Consider the following 8,618-nt stretch of genomic DNA (forward strand, 5'->3'; position numbering starts at 1 on the left):
TTGCTTTTCATATGTATGTTCATTCTTATTCTTTGAAAATACTTTTTTTAATGACTCGTCCTTTCATATACAGTAAATAGGACACAGATAAATTATTTGGCAGTCACTGACGAAATTGGACTAGTGTCATTACTTAGTGTAAATTAAATACCACAATGAAAAAGACAATGCACAAGTGAAGAAACACACGACAATAAAATAATTGTAATTACAAATGATTTGCTTGTATTTCTGCAGCTTGAACCTTTCTACCAAGAAGCATTTACTTCATTCCGCACATTGACGGTGATTTCTTTCAGGTAATTTGTTAATGTTATAATGATAGAATCTTAAGAATATTGGTCATATATTCATACGAATAATACAATATTTTTTGGTAATTCCATTTGCAGTAATGGCTCAATCATCAACAACGTGGACCTTCGATTTTCATCCACATCTGTTCCTAATGGCACTCAGATCGGAGATGTTTTGGTCGGAGCAGCTTCGAACATCACAGCCTTCAACATTGACTCCACCTCCATTTCTGTGGATGGCACACGTAAGCAATATTGAATACTACCTCATCAAAAATAAAATATATATTGTTTTATATTATTATTTTTTTAATTAAAATATTACAGATTTGTTTTTTATTTGTTAAAGCAATGTCTGGTTTCCTTTTCTCAACATTTACAGAAGTTTCAAGTGGAGTAAGCCACAAGATCAGTCTCATCACTGCATCCTTCCTTTTGCTGCTGTCATGGCTACTGTCAAGCCAGCAATAGTGCAGGGGTTATATCCATGTGAAATAAGACTTACTGTATATTACTGATATGAAAAAGGCCTTTGTTGTCATTAAATATCCAAGAGAACTATTATATGTCTTGGAAAGAACTTCCAGATATTAAAGGGGACATATGCACATTTTCAGGTTCATACTTTTATTTTGGATTTCTACTAGAACATGTTTATATGCTTAAATGTTTGAAAAACACATTATTGTTCTCAACCTGTCTGTCTGAATATACCTGTATTCACCTTCTGTCTGAAACACTCCATTTTAGTGCCTGTCTCTTTAAGCCCCTCTTCAGAAAAAGCCCAGTCTGCTCTGATTGGACCACTGAAAAAAAACAAGTTATCACTGAAATTAATGGCGTAAAAATGAGAGTAATGACAATTGAAACTGTGTATATCAGACACACCACACATAGAACTTTCTCCATGTTCAAACACAATTTTAACTTACTGTGCTATAATAACATAGTTTAGAAACAATAACATTTATATTGAACATAATGCCCTGCATGATTATCAAGTCACTTTTCTTATTTATATGTATTTATATTATCATACATATGTGTATTCTGTGAGCTGACCTGTATTTTTGTACAATTTGAGTAAAAAAGACTAGGTCTTATCGATGATCAGAATACAAGAAATGTCTATACTATATTGTTATACGTTTTTACCATCTAAAGCAGACAAAAAAGTGTATCACATTATATTGAAGATGCATCCATTAAAGGTACTGAAGATATGATCAAACCCTGTCTTATTATTTCCTAAAACTTACTTTTACTACTATTACTACTTTCATCTATTCTCAAAAGTTATTCAGGTTTGTTCAGGAAGAAAATAGCAGCACATACTGTAGTTTCCCAATGGCCCTGGATCTTGAGCATAGACTAAAACGTAAACATAGTCACATAATGTCACCCATTGGTTTGTGGACTACGGTTTTGAGGCTTCGAGTGCGGCATTTTGGCCGTCGCCATCTTGGTTTTTTGTCCACTACCATCTTGTTTTTTTGGAACCAGAGTGACAGGAGAGGCGGGAGCTATTGGTACCTTGAAGTGAAACTCCTGAGCTCAGATTTACAACGGCAATATTAACGTTAATGTCGGCATCCAGAAGCAACAGAGGCTAACATTTTAGCAAGCTAGCAAGCAGGTAACATAATGCAGGAAATGCAAAGGCATAATGACAGAGGAAAAAGATTAGGCAGTTGGGAATATCAACATTTTCCTCAGACATATTATAAAATTACGAAGAAAAACAATACACAACTAAAATTACAATATATTCACTTATTATGCACCAAAACATTAACTTCCGTGGCCTCCGCCATTTCTGACAATGTCAAAAAAACACGTCACAATTCGTAATTTCTGAGCTTTCAGAAACTTTCCACTTACGAGGTCGTGAATACCACAAAAGGGGGGCCTTCATATGGACTCTTCTCGTGAACACGGTAAACACGACCCCATTTGAAGGCACCATAAGTACAACCGAACGCTGAACAAGACATTTTTAGGCGACCGAAATATTACAATTAACTTTCATGAACTTAAAACAAACTGTGAAAGGGTTAAAGTTCTAAGACGAAAACACGGACAATACCCGAACTGGACAACGCTGTGGTTAGAACCTGTCAATCACAAGGTATCCTCGCCCTAAAGCATACCCTGCTTTATAAGCCCTTTTCACAGCAGCCATTTTGACATGTCATTGCAGGGTAAACGCAGGTGTTATTGACAAAATGAATTATTGTCCCATTCTATTTAGTGTGTCACAGCAATTCCAGTGACAATACCAGGGCCCTAGCCCACCTAAATGGAACGGGGCCACTGAACAACAAATAAATCTGTGCAATATTAATACACTGAATGTGACACATTTACAGTGGAGGAAATAAGTATTTGATCCCTTGCCGATTTTGTAAGTTTGCCCACTTACAAAGAAAAGAACGGTCTATAATTTTAATGGTAGGTTTATCTTAACAGTGAGAGACAGAATATAAAAAAAACACCTCTGCTTATATTTATTTATTACATCTACTTTACCTATTTTATTCACTTTATAACTATGTGTGTTTTACCTGTTATATGTTTTATCTGCCTCGTCTTGTCAAGTATTTGTTTTTAAAGCACTGACCAGAAGTGGCAACTTTGAATCTCGTTGTATTTAATACAATGACAATAAAGCTTTCTTTTCTATTCTATTCTATTCATAATTATAATTAAAATGAATTACACCTGTGTTTACCCTGCACTAACGTGTTAAAATGGCTGCTGTGAAAAGAGCCTATTGTCTATTGTAGTCTAAATGGGACCATAATTGACTAAATGAACATCATGCTGTATTGAATAAGACTTGAATTTAGCGATTAAGACCATAAACTCATGTTTACAATGTTTACTGAGGTAATAAATCAAGTGAGAAGTAGGCTCATTTTTCATAGACTTCTATATTTACAGACTTCTTTTTGCAATCAGAGGAGTCACCCCCTTCTGGCTATTAGAAAGAATGCAAGTTTAAGGCACTTCAGCATTGGCTTCACTTCTCAGACACAGAGGTTGCCGCCTGGTCTTGACGAACAGTTCCCATTAAGACTACTTTATACCAAAGAAATAGTCCCGGTTGTCAGCTTGTTCTGTGGATGACAGTGATAATCCTTTTCGAAAGACATGTTGATTCTTTAATTGCAACATTTCAATGCTGTTAGCACCACAAGCTAAATTTTGTTAATCTACGTACAATATAATGGCGTAAAGGCAGAAATCTCGAATAAGTCAGTAACTATTGTTCAGTCAGCCAACTCACAAGGATTGAAGGTACAATATGTACAATGCTGATATTTGCTCAGCTCAGCAGGGAGTGACAATGACAACTCCCCCCTAAAATGTAGACTCAGAGCCATCAGGTGGATGTGGAGGAGGGAATTTATTTTTTCCAAAATGCCTGTAGTATTCCGAGACAAATAACAGAGCTAACTCAGGTATAACATCACAACCAATGTTAATATTTTATTTGTCTCATGATTCACCATCTAGTTAAAATAATGTATCTGTTAACTGTGGGTTTTCTTTTCATTCTGTCATTTCCCCTTTTACCTGTATCATAGATAATAATATTTAGGATGTAGAGTGTCTTTCAACAATAAACACACTTAAATGATCTATTATCACTTTTACTATATATCTATATAAATATTATCTACTGTCAGCAGAGCGGCACATTTTACAAAGGAAGCGCAAACTATAATATTAGACAAATAGAAGTTAAACACATAGTCCAGACTAAAATTAACACAACTGAAGCTGCCAAATGCAGGAGGTACAGCTGGCAAAAGAAAAAATTGACGATGTGTGAATGCGTAAATTAACATTCTTATTGATTTAACGGAACACTCAAAAGTCAGATATAGTCATCTAGATGGGGCAATGATATTATAAACAGCTTTCAGAATTTAAAAGATGATTAGATTACACTTCATTATGGCCTTTGACAAGGATGTGGCGTGTGTGGCTATTTCAGCCTTCTTTCAGCTGCGTCCCCGTCTCCAGTGGTGTGAAACGGACTTGAGAGCAAGTAAAAAAATATATATAAAAAAAAATTATTCAAAGCGGTAAGCACCAACAGCATACAGCCAGCTGTCCTTCCTGCATTTTTCAGTTTAAACTGCGTTGCTTTTAGCCTTGATTATGACTTTAACTTCCTTGTATTTTTGTAATATCATATCATACGATCTGCGCACTGAGCTCCAATTGATCAGTAGGCGGTGCTTCTATATCAGTTGATCTCTTATCTGGAACATAACCTGCTCCGGAGCGGGTTAGGTGAGAAACATATGTTACCATGGTAATCTACCCCGATAAGAGGTGAACCACCGTCGTAGGACAGAAAACCCAGGGTTAACCCTGAAGTGTCAGGTTATTGCAGTTATGAAATTACCTCGCTAACCTCAAATCCTGCTTCGTAGTACAGGCCTCAGTAGCAAGCACTGTTGCTACTGCTAGCTACAGTAGCTAGGAAGCTGATGGACTCATGCAGGTGACTCAGGCAAGTGTCAATTTAAGCAAAAGCTTAAAAAAACTTGAATAAATTCATCATTTTACATGGGTTTATCCATCAATCCATTTTATGTCGCTTATCCAGCACATTCTCATCCAAACTTATCACATACTGGCTGATTGAAGTTATGAATTAAACAAAAACAATGGTTGGGCTTTAAATTACTATGTTTGGCTACAAGTATCGTTAATTAATTATATCATTAAGAATTATTTTGGGAAGTACTGAAAAAGTGTGATATAGTAGCAAATAATTAGGCAGTATAATCATATAGCAGGTATTAAAGGTACATTGTGTAGGATTCCGCTCACTCCTCCCTTTCAAGACTGTGGTAGCTCGAACCGCCGAGAGCAAAACCGTGGTAACGTTGTTTGCCTCGCTCAGAGGCCATCCTTACCATAATAACACAATTTTAGGAGCAACGGAAGTCAGATGGCTATCAGTACCACGATTTTGCACTCTACGGCTCACGTTACTGCAGTTTCACAAGCGTGTCGGAGAACTACAGTGGCCTTCAGGTAAGGTAAAAATGTGAAAGGCTCTGGCTAGAGCTAGTGTTTTTGGTTTGTCTGTTCTGGGCTACTGTAGAAACATGGCGGAGGGGCTCATTCTAAGCTAACACAAACACAATGATTCTTAGTTTCAGGTATAAACTAATGAAAACATAGTTTTGAATATTATATTCCATTTCTGCTAATAGATCCCCTGACATGTTACACACTGTTCCTTTAAAGTACATTGAACATTAAAATTGTCTTTAAAAGTCTTACATTTAATATGGTGAACCCTACAGAAACCCTGTATAAGCAGCTGCAGTTTCTATTGACATTAACGTTGGAAAAGAAATACAACTACATATTCACAAGTTATTAAATATAGTGATTTCATACTGGAACATATCACAAATTGACACTTCAGAAGAATATGAGAAAAAAAAACTGAGATGATTTTTCTTTTGATGTGTCAATATAAATAGTATTGTTCTGTTCTTTAACTGTATTATATCATCTATTTACATATCTAGCCTGATAATTACAAATATCATATACAATATTTGTTCAGTATGTTTCAATATGCAATTCTTTTTTTTTTCTTTTCTTGTAATTCTTCCCGCTCTATTACCACGTCACTAGAAATCTACATTTATTTGTTTGTCCTAACTTACTGTCACATTGGTGGAACTTCTTTAAACACTCACATAGGTGGAATGCACCAGCAACTTGTTTCTCATGACAAAAGAAGGAAGTATGCCATGATACTGAGCCAAGAAACTGACAGATTGACAGATTGATAGGTTTTTGTTCCATGTCAAGGTGTACCAGCATTTCTGAAAAAGTTATCACCTATGAGTCATGTCATTAGCCTTCATTCTGTTGCAATATAAAGGCGTTAATAGATGCAGACTGTCACATATGGTGAAAGGTTTGCAATATCACAGATGTGAACTGGAATGAATAAAAAGATACTGAAATAGTTTAAAACATTGAAAGCAGATATAAAGGAGGAATTCATGACTTTTCATCTTATATCTTTTCATTTTGGGTAAGTACATTTTAAGTCTATATATGATGCTGTCAGGAGATGTCACAGACTTATGAACTAAAAGTGGGATTGTTGCGAAAGTGGATTGTGTGTTCAGGAGGCAGATTAAACGTTTTTTTGAGGAGTTTCAATCAGCACCATCAGACGTGTCAATTTAAGCAAAAGCTTCAATAAATGCAGGTAAATTCTGCATTTTACATTGGTTAATTCATCAATCCGTTTCGTGCTGCTTATCCAGGACCAGGTTGCGTTGATTTAATCAATTATATCATTAAGAATTATTCTTATATACTGCTGGTAAGTAATGAAAAAATGTGATGATACATAATTTTAGGCTGTATCCTCCCTATTGGTTTTCCATAATAATACCATACTTTGGCCAGTATAATCATGAAACAGGTAGGCTATTAAAGTACATTATGTGGTATTAAAAGGTCTTAAAAAGTCTTATATTTAATGTGGTGAACCCTGCAGAAACCCTGTATAAGCAGCTGCAGTTTACTTGTCTTTATTACAGCAATGTGCTGCAAATAATCATCATAAAAATCGTTTTCTTCTATTGACATTGATGTTGGAAGAAAAGTACATGTAGATATTCACAATTTATTAAAAAATAGTGAGTTTATGCTGGAATATTTTGATGTCACAAATTGACACTTAATCAGAAGAATATTAGGAAATAAAGCTAAGATGCTTTTCTTTTTATGTGTCCATATGAATATTACTGTTTTGTACTTCAAATGTATTACATCATCCATTTTTATATTTACTACGATAACTCCAAATATCATATACAATAGTTGTTTAATGAGTTTGAATATACTTTTTTTCTTGTATTTCCGCTTCATTACAACGTTACTAGAAATCTATATTTATTTGTTTGTCCTAACTTAGTGTCACACAATGTGTCTTCAACATTCAGATGGAATGCACCAGGACAAAAGAAAGGAGTATTACTATAATACTGAGCCAAAAAACTGTTGACCTATTAACCTCTGTCCTAATTTTAAGAAATGTTCATGCATTTCTATTTCATTCTGAATCATGCGTCACTTTCACATATCATCACATATTTAAAGTGATAATTAGTGATTGTCAAAATAAGATAATTGTTTTCATATGTTGTGAAATCCTGTTGTAAGTTTCTCTTTATCTGTTATTCTAGTTTTCCCCCATCAGTAGCACTATTTACTTTTTTTCCATCTCCATTTACACGGCACATGTAGCCTGCCCTATATTTTCGCAGCATGGTAAAAATGCATAAATTTGGTATGACTTTAAAGCTGAGACTCTTGTGGATCCAATAAACCCAATTATATTCATCGGCCATCTTTGATTAAGCCATCTTGGTAGTTTTTACATGGTTCATGGTGGTTTTAAGTTTACGTCTTAATGTCTTTTCCTAATAACTTTTCCTTGACCTCGATGGAAAACGTCATGAGGTCAAGGAAAGATGTGAAGGATTCATGAGGACTTAGGAAAAGACACCCGTGGTGTTAAGAGATTCCAACTGCATTTACACTAGGCTCTTTAATTATGATGTGACGGATGTTAGTGACAAAGCCAGAAGGAACGCACAAGGGAGTCTTGATAACCACACTTCAGTCACTTATAAGAGAAACCTGGATAAAACCTAAGAATTGTATCCCTTGTATAGTATATACCTCCAAAATCTAATTAGCACATCCTTGAGTCCAAGTGGACGTTTGTGCTAAATTTGAAGAAATTTGTCCAGGGTGTTCCTGAGTTCGTTCAAAAAAATGTGACGGACAATGTGAAAACATAATGCCTCTGGCCAAGTTTGTTGCTGGCTCGGAGGCATAAAAAAACTTATTAAGAAGTTAGCTGTTTATATACTGTACTGTCAAATTTTGCAGGTTCAAGAACAGAAACAATGGGTGTTGGACCAATCTTATCAATTTTGCTCACAAGTAAGTACTTGATCAGTGCAATATAAAGTGAAGGTGTTTACAGTACTCTGAAAAAAATTATGTTAAACACATCTTCCTTCTGTTTGTTACAAACAGTAGCCATTGTGCTTGTTACTACAACTGGTGGATCAACTACAACCAGTGGGTCAACAACAACAAGTGTGTCAACTACAACTGGAGGTTCAACAACACCAACTAGTGGATCCACAACAACTGGTATATCAGCTACAACTGGGGATTCAACAACAAGTGGCTCAACTACAACAACTGCAGGGTCTACAACAAATGGTGCGTCAACTACAACTGAAG

At 35.4% G+C, this 8,618-nt stretch overlaps 2 long non-coding RNA genes across 2 annotated transcripts; both read left to right on the forward strand.

Annotated features, from left to right (window-relative positions):
* The first annotated feature begins 289 nt into the window (after positions 1-289).
* Positions 290-1,527, forward strand: LOC141760868 (uncharacterized). Its single transcript, XR_012592472.1, has 2 exons — positions 290-541; positions 679-1,527. It is a non-coding gene; the product is annotated as an uncharacterized LOC141760868 (long non-coding RNA).
* A 4,702-nt stretch (positions 1,528-6,229) lies between these two features.
* Positions 6,230-8,618, forward strand: LOC141760646 (uncharacterized). The gene is made up of 3 exons (XR_012592414.1): positions 6,230-6,378; positions 8,256-8,309; positions 8,406-8,618. It is a non-coding gene; the product is annotated as an uncharacterized LOC141760646 (long non-coding RNA).

Source organism: Sebastes fasciatus, chromosome 22, assembly GCF_043250625.1.
Source record: "Sebastes fasciatus isolate fSebFas1 chromosome 22, fSebFas1.pri, whole genome shotgun sequence".
Lineage (NCBI taxonomy): Eukaryota > Metazoa > Chordata > Actinopteri > Perciformes > Sebastidae > Sebastes > Sebastes fasciatus.